Source organism: Clarias gariepinus, chromosome 24 (assembly GCF_024256425.1).
Source record: "Clarias gariepinus isolate MV-2021 ecotype Netherlands chromosome 24, CGAR_prim_01v2, whole genome shotgun sequence".
Taxonomy (NCBI): domain Eukaryota; kingdom Metazoa; phylum Chordata; class Actinopteri; order Siluriformes; family Clariidae; genus Clarias; species Clarias gariepinus.
This window is the reverse complement of record NC_071123.1, coordinates 16747665-16759922: the sequence shown is the minus strand read 5'-3', so window position 1 is coordinate 16759922 and position 12258 is coordinate 16747665.

Here is a 12258-nt window from a genome sequence, read left to right as displayed (position 1 = left end):
GGTAATTACCATTGACCTCGCCTGTCCCTACTTGAACTACAAAGATGGATGGATGGAAGGAATATTACAATATTTTGATCATTCTCTATTTATAAACTCTTTCTCTTTAGGGTCAGGGTCACCTACCCAGAGTCTATCCCAGGGGACAGTCCATCTTAGACCACACAAACATGCACTTCTTCACACACTTTGGGGTATTTGAAACTCAAATTGGCCGGTTCTGCAAGTCTTCTGACTGCGGGAGGAAACCCACCAGGATGATTCACATACACAGTAATGAGGCAGGGATATACAGTGCCAAATCTATATACTGAATATATAAATAGGTATAGATATATCTTCAAAAACAACAGATAATTCTTCAAAATGTTGTGTGATGTGAAGTTCAGTGAGGATCGCCTACAGTTCACTTTGCCATAACCGTACGTGTCACAGGTTCGTTATCCTGTGACCGTGTGACAGTTGTTCCTCACAGAACAATATATTGTGATGCGTGTTGTTCTGTCATCATAATATGACCATGTCACAGTTGTTACTCGCTGCATACAATGGTGGGCAGGGTCATCAACAACTTCTTTAACCGCTGCCTAAAGGTGTACCTTCCAATCTGAAAATAAATATATATATATATATATAAAAAATAAAAAAATATTTTTGTTTATTTAAAGTAAACTTTGGATATAAGGGGGGACCATCTTTTTACACCACACTCTGGCTGAGGTGTGTGTACATCCAGCATGCTTTTGGGACATAGGAGGAAATCTGAAAACCTGGGGGAAACAAAAAACATGCATTCATCATTGCATTATATTATAATATATAATACTGTATTTTTTCTGCTTTCTTGCCATTTGCAAATGATTTGGCAAAGGTTTTATGACAGATGCCCTTCCTGTTACAGCCCTCCCATTATTCTCCAGGCTTGGGACTGGCACTGCATCTCAGTGGCAGGCTATTATATAAGAGCATAGCATATAGGGTATTGCCCAAGGGCCCACTGGTGGAACTAAGTTGTCATAGTGGGTTTCGAACCGCTGACCCTCCAGATCCAGTCTGCAGACTGCCAGAGGCACAACAGTATAGTATTGTATTTATGTAATTTAAAAATGTATTTACACCTGGTTGTCTGTATCTGAATATAGACCGATCTTTATCTTGTAAACTGAATCTACTACACATGCCTTAATATTTGACTTATCTTGATTTAAATCTTCATTGTCGTGTTTGGTACAGTATATTCAGTATAGGCGCATCTCTATCTTCGACATAATTAGACATCTCAAAGTTGTGTAGTAGGCTATTTAGCTCCCTTAGACATAACACTAACAGAAGTCAATTAGCAAACAGTTCTCACACCACTTAGCGATATAAGCTAGGAAGCCAGCTTGTGTTATTTTGTCACAGCTGACAGGACCTGTTAGTATGAGCTCAGACACTGAAAAGTTGTGTGTTTTTATAGGACGTGTTGTTCTTGAGCGTGGGTCAGCCAGAGCTAGAGATTCTCCAAAAACAAACGCCTGAGCTTGCAGGTTGTTCACAACCCCTGCTAGTTTTCCCCGCTGCACTGTCACCTTTGAGAACAGCTGCAGGACTATGTGGATGTGTGTGTCTGTGTCTGTGTATGTGTGTAAGTTGGTCTGAGGGGGGTCACTCCAGCTGTCCGGCCAGCCCTCAGACCATATATCAGTCCCTGTTTCTAAACCAACACTGAGACACATTGTACTACGGCCAAAAAGGGAGGGAACCTCACATGGCTTGGTTTATTTCACTACCTATTTATCAGCTTTTTTCACCGTTCGATTTCGCCTCAGCTATTCCACACACGCAATGTGTTTTTAATACGGTTGACTTTTGAAGCATATTTAAGTCTTGGAGTCGCTTTGCCAACCAGAAAATGCACCAGATGAACGCAGCGCATTAGGACGCCCGAGATGTTCCCTCCATCTGTCGGCAGTTCCGCTGCGTTTGTCCACCTGCAGTTAACGCAACCCCTTAACTAACACACCACTGAGGAAATTAGAGCAAGGAGCTGAGGGCGCTTGTGAATTCAGGTCATAATACGACAGGCTCCTCATGTTGAACCCTGAAGGCTGGTAAGCATGCGGAGATAGGTGAGGGGAAACTGTATATCTCCAGAGAAAATATAAAAGGAGCCAGGCTTTGAAGTTGACCCGAGACCCCCTTGTAACTCGGCGCTGATGGAAAGCGAAGCCAAACCCTCTGAAGTAACCAGCTCATTTCCAGTTAGCTCTTTAAAATCTCATTACATTTTTCCATCATTACTTCCCATCTCTCTGTCTTCCCGTTAATCAATCACATTTATTCTTGCCCTTTTTCTCCCTGTATCTTATTTGGCTATCTGCATGTCTCACTGCATTGTTTGGTCAGGACAAGCACAGAAGATAGGGTTGATAGGAGGTGAGAACAGTAGAGATTTACAAAAGTAAATACCATAGACAAATAACAATAGAGCACCTAGAGGTCAGGGAGCCTACAGTCCACACACCTAAGTGTTTACTAAAGTCACTTTATCTAAAGCGCTTCCAAATGCATACAGGTAGCAGGTCATTTTACATTACCGCATGTATTTCATATTTATTAGCCAGGTTGGTGAACATGCTTTACTAGTGCTTTACATGCTTTTCACTATTGCATGGATACAGTCAAGTTTTCTCAGCATGACGGAACAACAACCAGACCGCCTGCTTCACGTCTGAAATGCTGGCCTCCCCAGAACTCCTATAATGGCCCAAACATATGGAAATGACTTGAAGTGAGGTCAGGACTTTTTAAAAACTCCCAGTTGAGTTCCTGTAATGTGCAAGTGGTGTTGGTGAATGATTGAGTGTATAGTTTCCACAAACAGGTGCGCAGACGTTCGTTCCACCACTGAATGTTAATTGGATTGACTGCAGTGAGATTCAAGCCACCTTGGCTGGGATCGGCAGCTTCTTTAAACCATTTACACTGTTGCCGTTGGTCTTTTGGCTGCTCCCGGCGAGGGGTCGACACATTTACATTTACATTTAGGCATTTGGCAGACACTCTTATCCAGAGCGACTTACATTTTTATCTCATTATACATCTGAGCAATTGAGGGTTAAGGGCCTTGCTCAAGGGCCCAACAGTGGCAACTTGGTGGTTGTGGGGTTTGAACCTGGGATCTTCTAAACCGTAGTCCAATGCCTTAACCACTGAGCTACCCCTGGCCCCACAGCGGACCATCCTGGCCACACATATAAGACAGGTTTTTTTTTTTTACACTAGCTGCCCTTCTGGACACAACTCTCCTATTGTGACTGGCACTGCATCCAGTGGCTGGGGTTTGGACAATGTCTGGGTTCTTTAAGACTTTTGCACTGGGAAGCTAAAATAAAGGTAATGGTGGAGTTGAAGTCATTCGACGAGGAACAAACAGCCTTAATGTACAAGCACCTTCTGTTACAGAGAATCGCCACTTTACAGTCTTTATCCCAGGTCACTATGAGGTAACAGTATAGGTTCAACGAGTTCTATGTGTAAGACAAAAGACTGCACTCAGTGGTGCAGAACGCTTGTTGCTTGCTAATATAATAATATTTAATAAGTGAGGTGCTCAATATAAGAAAGAAACAGTAATTTATGTTATGCGATAATTATTGTTTAAGAGTAGTCCCTATGAATTCACAAAAAAATGTGACATGATGGCGTGTATTATGTTTGCCTAAACAGTTCAAGAAATAGTTTGTGATAAGCTTATTTAAATTATAACTGTATATAGTTATAGTTGTTGTATTTTTCACAATCATTTGCATTTTTATCAGAAGTAGTGATGTACCTCTTTATCTGTGAATTTTTTTATTCAAGTATTTCGACCACTCTAACTCTAGCTAAGCTGTCAAAGAATTAAAAAGTGATTCCAGAGTTGATCGCTGTGTCCCCTATAGTTGGCTAATGGCTTTTTTCGAGTTGATGTGCAAATTCCTAGATAACTCGACATGCAAATGTTTTACGGCAGCGAAGAGTCACATCACAACAATGGTGTATTTTAAAAGATGATGGGATTTTAAAAAATGAGTTGGAAGGGGAGGGGCAGGAAATTTTAAACTCTCGAGTCTTTTTCTCAAAAGTTTCGATTTACAACTTAAAAATTTCCTGCACCTCCTGTTAAAAATTTATTTTTGTCCCATCTTGGCCCTAATACTCTGTCTTAGAGATGTGCATCCTTTCTTGATATAAAAAAAAGCTTGAGTTGAGTCAGTTTTTTCGAAATGTTTTTAGTTTTTTCTCAAAACTTTCGAGGTTCCTTTCTTGAAAATTGTAAGTTTTTTTCTTTAAAAATTTCAACTTTTTTTCTCTAATGTTTTGAAGGTTTTTTTTTTATTTTAAGTAATTTTTTTCAAAAAATTCGACTTACAACTTGAAAAATTCCAATTGTTAACTCTGAAATTTCCTGAATTGTTAACTCGGAAATTTCCTCGGAAATCTTGACTTGAACACCCTTTGTATTTCGTATATCAATTTGACCGCATTATACGTTTGTGTTAACTAAAAGTACTTTTAAACCATATACTTTTTCATTTACTTTTAAACTATCTTGTACAGTCAATCAGTTGTCCTAATAACTGTTTTCCTCTCTTCTGAAATTAAGGAGCCAAAACAATCCAGGTTACTCATAAAAAAAAAAAAACTAGAAAGAATCTAAACAGCCCTGTTTGTGAAGCAAAAGCGCTCTGATGAGGACTCCCAGATGTCGGGGGAAAAAAAAGGTAAACAGATAAAGACAAATCCTAAAGGATCGCACTGAAGTGTATCTGTAAAGCTACACGTCTTTTGTTTTTGTGCCAGATCCATCCGGTTATTATCGTTCTGAACCAAACCCAACCAAAGTCAGCTGGAAAAGCATCAATGGTTTACTAAGACCCCTAAAGACATGATCTCATGGTAATGGTACTACAAACATGTGTGTGTGTGTACAGTATTTGTGTTAGTGTTTTCCATTTCTGAACAAAGCCAGTCTTCTTGCCTGAAGCCACCTTAGATCCCACCTGCGCCTGGTCACCTTATACCACCGCTGTAGGCTAGCCAGATTCACTTCTATTCTTACACTCATGACTCAAAGTCAAAAATGTGCTCTTTTTTCCTCTCCTTGCTTGTTCCCGTGTTTCTAGCTGCACCTTGTCTCTGTTATCCATCTAGATTGCCAAAAAGCAACACTACCTGAACCCTCAAAAAAAAAAAAAACCCCGACTTAGGAGAACACTCTCAGCCTCCAGCCTGAGCATCTAAAAAAAACAAATTCCCTGAATCACTACTGTAGAACAAATTAGCCCCAGATTTTCCATTGACACTGCAATCATCAAAAGGCTAAGGCAGGGCCTTAATGGTATTATAGCAGTGCACATTTACTTTGATTATCTAATGACAGTAAATGTGCTATAATCCACTGATTGAGGCTGTAACATGATTACTTCGGTTGTTTTCGTCCTCATAGCCCCGAGCGAAGCAGAAAGTCCTTCGGCCAGATCTAGTTTCACAGACTGAAGAGCAGTGTGTGTCACAACAGGGGTGTCAGACGCATCAACCTCACCGAAGCTAAACCGTAGTTTTAAGTTCCCCCAAAACTGATCATCGCAGAAAGGGTTTTGACATCTGATTAAATTGACGTTTGACGAACACATTGATTTCTCACGGTTCTTGTCACTGCCTGCCTTAGACCCAGACAACATGTGGGAAAAATCCGGCTTATTGTCAGCCTTATCCCCACACACACAAACACAAAAAGGAACAGCTTTATCCTCCTAGGCATTCAAGGAAAGCCTTGTTTTTTGGGCTTCCTGTTCTCCGACTAAGACGAGACTGTGACTTAATGACTTTATAAACGTCTACAAGACAGGACAACAACCTTGACGTGTATGAACTAATTCTCCGCAGAAGAAAACAGCCAAAGGCATTCAAACACAAACAGTAGCTGGTACACCAGCACTCATAAAACACCCTCATGAAAGCTCATAGATTACAACAAAACCTGTTTAGGGCTTTTTTTGTCCCTACTGGTGACATTGTTGTGTCTTCTTTCCATCAATAACCAACGCGGAGGCTAAAACCTGCTCTCTCTTGGGTGTCATTTTCCAGTCCATTGTCCCCTGGATTCCTCGTTGACAACGTCAGGGCCATTATCTACAGTGACTGGCAAGGGACACCACAGTGGCTGAGTGGGAATTGTTTGCTCTAGAAGAGGAGGGTGGTCTCCGGGGAGGTGTGGACGTCTTTCCCTCAGGGCACTCAGACATTTAGAGTGACCTCCGGTCATCAAGGTGCCAGAAATTAGCTAATGAATCACACCAAACTGACATCTGATTGGATAGGTGCAAAAAGATTGCCTTCGTGTTGATGTTTGAATGGATGGATTGGAGGAAGGAGGGATTTGATAGCAGTCCTGAAGGGTTTTGAAAGGACCCAGGTGGCCTATCGGGCAGCGATATGAAGCATCCAGGAGGAATCATGGCATTTTTTTAATCATCATTAAAACAAGAGGCAGATTCTTGTCCATAAAATGAGTCGCACTTTGTATCTCAAGATGGTTGAACAAGTATCTCTGGAAGGGATCCATGACACTTTATATTGTTAAAGGATACAGCAGTATTTTATTACACAAAAAACATCCCTGGAAATTTTTTATAGGATGCATACAGCTTCAACAGAGTTTGAGCATTTGTGCACTGTTTGATAAAATTCAAAAGACATAAGAAGACAATACCCTACTTTTTTTTTTATCAGGTCTTCAATTATTTATTTAATACAGCGTTTTCTTCGTATTTCTTTGCTTCATATCATATGGGGTATAAACCTTTGTACTCAAACATATACACACATTTTGTTCTAAACTTTTCCAAAATACTGTAGTTAGTTAGGAACAGTTTTTTTTTTTTTAAATCCCTTTTTACTTAGACCTCTGAAAACCCCATAATGCAGGGTTCTACTTAGAACCATTAAAAATTCCCCAGATCCATCCATCCATCCATCCATCCTTTGTCTATACCTTTTATCCTGTGTAGGGACACAGGGGAGGGCTTGGAGCCTATCCCAGAGAACTCAGAGCATATGTTGTGGTACCATGGTGGCGTACTGGATGGAGCGCCAACCCCACTGCAGGGCACAAGCACAATTTGGAAACATCAGTCAACTTAGACTGCATGTCTTTAGAGGAATCCCACCAAGTACATGGAGAACATGCAAATTCTTCACAAACATACTGGAGGCAAGATTTGAACCCCCAACCCTGGAACTGGATGATGGATAAACCAATTTTAGACCAGGTTTTTTATGATTATTATCGTATAAAGTCCTCCATGTAATATTATCAATGAATGGAAGACCTGCGGTTGAAGTGTAAAAGAGGATGTGGTATATTTTATTCACATCATATATGCTATAGTTGGTTATACTGATTAAAGGATTGTAGGTAAAGAGCCACAATTATGCATATGCCCTGTATTGTAGTGTCCTTGTCGTACCAATTAGGAAAGAAAACTAATTGCCCACTACTCCTGGGCTAAACTGCGGGCCTCTTCATGGTCATGTGGCTTCCAAAACTCTCGCATGTCAAGAGTGCCCGACTCAGCAGAATTATCCCAGGAGTACCCTCTGAGCAGTGAGCGAAGAAAGCAATTATATCTCAGCTGTTTTGTGACCAGGGTGTGTCACAGGAACACTGCAGGATGCCGGAGAATTGCATCCACCTCCCGGTGCCTTGCCGAGATTGAATAAATTGTGTGCGGGACCCCGAAATCAGTAAGCGAATAAGGGTGATATTTAAGATGGCGAGCTACAGCTGTGCACACAGCGAGCCGTACATGGACCCTAAGGCTATTCGATTCCGCACAGTGGGTCTTTAGTAGGCTGGGATAAGAGTGCGGAGTGCAGATGGATGGTGGCTTGGTGGGAGATTCAGAAGTTGGTTGAGAAATACAACATTCGTTTTTTTGGCACAGTAATGCTTTCTGTAATAAATTCCCACTCTAATTATAAAGAACTAAGTAAAAAAAACAAATTAAAAAAAAAAATCTTGATGAAAAAGTTCTATTCCGATGTTGCGTCCTTTGTTTCCAGCAGCAGTGCAGGCTGAGCGTTGATTTGAATTTGATAAATTCGAGAAATCTTCAACAAGTCTTAAAGCGTGGAGCAGAATGCCATTGCTGGGAGGGTTAAAGACGGCATGTGGAACATTTACTGCTGAGAAGAGTGGGTGCAGCAGGCAGGCGGTGTTTTGTCAGAAAACAGCAGGCCGACTTCGCAGACAGTTGATGCCAGTTTCACATGGCGGACGGAGCGCAGGGGGGAGCAGCTGCTCCAGGGTGGGGACGGGACGGAGCGCAGGGGAGCGAGTGCGAAAGAAAGAGTGGGCGAGAGCAGCTGTCAGAGGAGACTGATCCATAAATCAGACAAAAACGAAAAACCTAATTGTGTATGGAAGAGCACAAATATTATTATTAGTAGGAGTAGTAGTAGGAGCACTAGCAGTAGTAGACTGTATTGTACTCTATGTATTATATACGCTATGTTTTTATCTAATAAATATAAAATATATTATAGGTCGTTTTTTTCTGTGATGCATAATGTGGTGTTGAGAGGCAACATTAATTATTTTCCTATAGCAGCATATTATTTATTCATCATATACCCAAGATCTTAATGAGAATTAAATGATGTGACACCTTTGTCCATTTAATGTTCTGGAAAGTTTGCGAAACAAGTTACAGTACTTTCTTTTGTCGCTAATCATTCTTCTTACGTTCAATAAAAAATTATTCTGCACTAGTTTCTCTTTTATTTCCTCTTACAGCTTGGAATGAAAAACCATATAAGAGACTCCTTCCATAACAAATATATTGCTTATAATTTATTTTCTTTATTATATAACAATTTATATCTTTTTTTAATTATTATTACTCTTACATTTGATTCGATGGCTTATCCACCATTTGAGTCTCGGTGTAATTTGTTGCTATAGAAACGATAATGTATTTTATTCCAGTGAATTCTGACCAATCAGATTCAAGTGTTCAACAACAACTGATTATATATATATTTTTTGTAAATGATAAAATAATCAAGTACGGTTTGCTTTTTGCCTTTTAGACAGCCGTGATCCGCAGGGACCGGTGACACAATGACTTGTACCACCAGGAGACAGATATAAGCGCGTCACGTGATCAAGGCGCAGCCAGGCATCTACACATTTGGCCCGTGCACTGATTTGATAAGCGCTTTGGCTAAGTCAGAAATGACATTTTGTGGGAGGGGGGAACATAATCACATGAAAGGTAGCTCCGGGGCATTAGAGACGCCTTCAGGAAAGCAGGTCGGTAGAATAAATCACAAATGAACAGTGTTGCGGTCGAAGGGTTTTTAGATTATTAACACGATACGAGGCGAGCGTTAATGGGGAAAAAACGCTGTGGTCTTAACATGAGTGGAGATAAGCATTCTTTAGAATTTATACAGCGGTTACAGCTAGCTTTTGACCTGACGTGACCTCTTTTCCTAGTCCTCATGCCGATTTTGAGAATTTCAATTGGCCAATTTGTGAAATAAGGGCATTAGCAAGCCTCTTGGAAAGCAATTTCTTTTTCGGCCCCCTCTTGGTGTAATTTTAATGGGAAACGATTTGCATTTCAATGCAGTCAACAAGCTTTGAGCTTCGGTGTAGATCGATCATTTTCAGCTACACTGTTTTTTAGCTGTGGTGTAAAAGATCAAGAAAAAAAGTTCTTGATTGTGGGTATAGGATGTAAGTAATAAAAGGCTTAGATATCTTAACAATCAGCGCGATAAATCAGGAGTTTTGTCTGGAGTTTTCATCTGAAAATTCAGGGTCAACCCGATGGAACAATGTCAAACGCTCGATCAGCACCAAAATCGTTGAACACATCCGAAATATTTCAGTATAAACATATTTATTGGGTTCCAGTCAATGGTTCCCATTTAAGTGAAATAAAGACAATAAACGCTACACTTCTGTAACCTAACCACTTATTTAACTACTACCACATCTGTCATGTTACACCATTAACTATTAGTTATCCAGCTGTTTATCCAATATGTCTGATCCGGGTGCTCATCTACATGGTGATGCAGTTCCAGCAATTACAACAACCCTGAAGCACATCTTGATATGAAACGGATAGGATCATTAGAGGCAAAATTCGGCACTTCAGCACCGCAGATGGTGTCGAACCCTGCGGCACTGCAGCGCCGACAGTTCTCCAATTTTTTTAGTTTAATTCACGAGCATAAATCAAAATGACGGGTGAGTTTTGAACCATGACCTTGTGATGCATTCATGCAATACTAGTGCTAACAACCACTGTGATGGAAAGAAGAAAAAAAAGGACGACAGGGGCGATTTATTATGTGTTCGCTCTATTGAATCTATGTTTCATTTGTCAACATGTCATGGTGGTACTGATGAGGATAATTATGTCATTTCCGCCGTCTTGTCATGCCCGTCTTCTTCACCGCTGTTTATTTTGTATTCGCACGCCATCGTGATTTAGATATGTCTTCTAAGCATGACTTGTAAAATTAATTAAGATCATCAATCTATACATTTTGGATGAGTTTCTTTGTTATAAGCAAGACCCCAAAATGAAAGAAAAAGGTCTCTAGAATAAATTAATGTAATTTCTTATTTTTCGTTATCTGTGGCTAAATGGAAAAGCGCAACTGTTACAGTCATGCGAAGCTGGAGCTGCCAAACTGTAAATAAATACAAAAAAAAATGAAGTTAAATTATGTAAAAACTTCCAGCCAGTGTGTCACCTGAGGCCTTCCTGTGTTTTTTTTTTCCTTGTTGTGCATTTTAATTTTTTTTTGTTGAAGAGCATAACCAAAAATGCATGAAACTCAATGCATTTCCAATAAGAAACCTGGACATTTAAAAGATTAAAAAAAAAATCACACTTGCTTTTCACCATTCATTACTAATTTCTTTCACTCTAGTTAAGTGCTCGTACGAAGGTAAGAAACCAATTTAGAGCAGACGTTTTGTGAAGTGCCCCGTCTTCCTCCTTGTAGTAGTTTAATACACGCTTTAATTTAGAGCGGCACCAACAGGGCGGCTATTTAGGGCCCTTTGTTACCTCTCGAGTAGGGGTCTGCTTGGGCAGAGGGATGTGGGATTGGGCTATCCATGGTGAATTGTAAGTGGAGAAAGAGGTGGCTGCTTGTGACAGCTGCTTTATTGTTGAGGAGGTGTAGAGGTGTGCTCACAGAGGATGAAAATGACATCCCAGACAGAAACGAGGAAAGGTACGTCTGCTCAGGCAGAAGTGGATGAGAAAAGATTTTAAATATTTTTTTGGAGAAGTGTTTTTCAAAGGTTTGCATTATGTAATTATGTATATATATTTACTGCTGTTGCAATATTTTCCTTAGGATCTCGATTTGGCCTTAGGATTAAATGCATTACAATAAGAATAACCTTGAGTAAAATAATAAAACAAGTGTGAACAACAGTTTCATTCAGACATGCTAACTTGAAACGCATTAAGAACAAATCAGGAATCCACAGCAAGGCAATGCATTGTTTATATAGTACCATGAAAAGATAACACCTAGAACACCACCAAGACAAAATCAAGGTCGAGCATGGAAGCAGAAAGCAGTGCTGTACAGTAGTCAAGTCCACCTACAGGACCCTGGTCCTGCAGGATCCCCTGTCCTTCACATTGTAGTGTTTTCTCAGCTCCAACCATTACTGGAACTTAACTAGTCAGCTAATTTAAAACCATTTCTTATCAAATTGGAAAGTTCATGACCAAATCGAAGTTGTACCACGACACTAAAACAAGACCAAGACATTAAGGAATTGAGACCAAGTCCTGGCCATGTCCAGAATGCATCAAGACACTGTGACAAGACCAAGACTTTAAGGAGGTGAGACCAAGTGATGGCCATGTCCAAAGTGTATCTACTGTAGACACAGAGACAAGACCAAGACTTTAACGTGTTGAAACAAAGTGATGGCCAAATCCAGAATGCATCAAGACACTGAGACAAGGCCAAGACATTAAGGGGTTGATACCAAGTCCTGGCAATGTCCAGAGTATATCAAGACACAGAGAAAAGATCAAGACTTTACCAGGTTGAGATCAAGTGATGGACAAATCCAGAATGCATCAAGACACTGTGACAAGACCAAGACTTTAAGGGGTTGAGACCAAGTCCTGGCCATGTCCAAAGTGTATCCAGACACAGAGACAAGACCAAGACTTT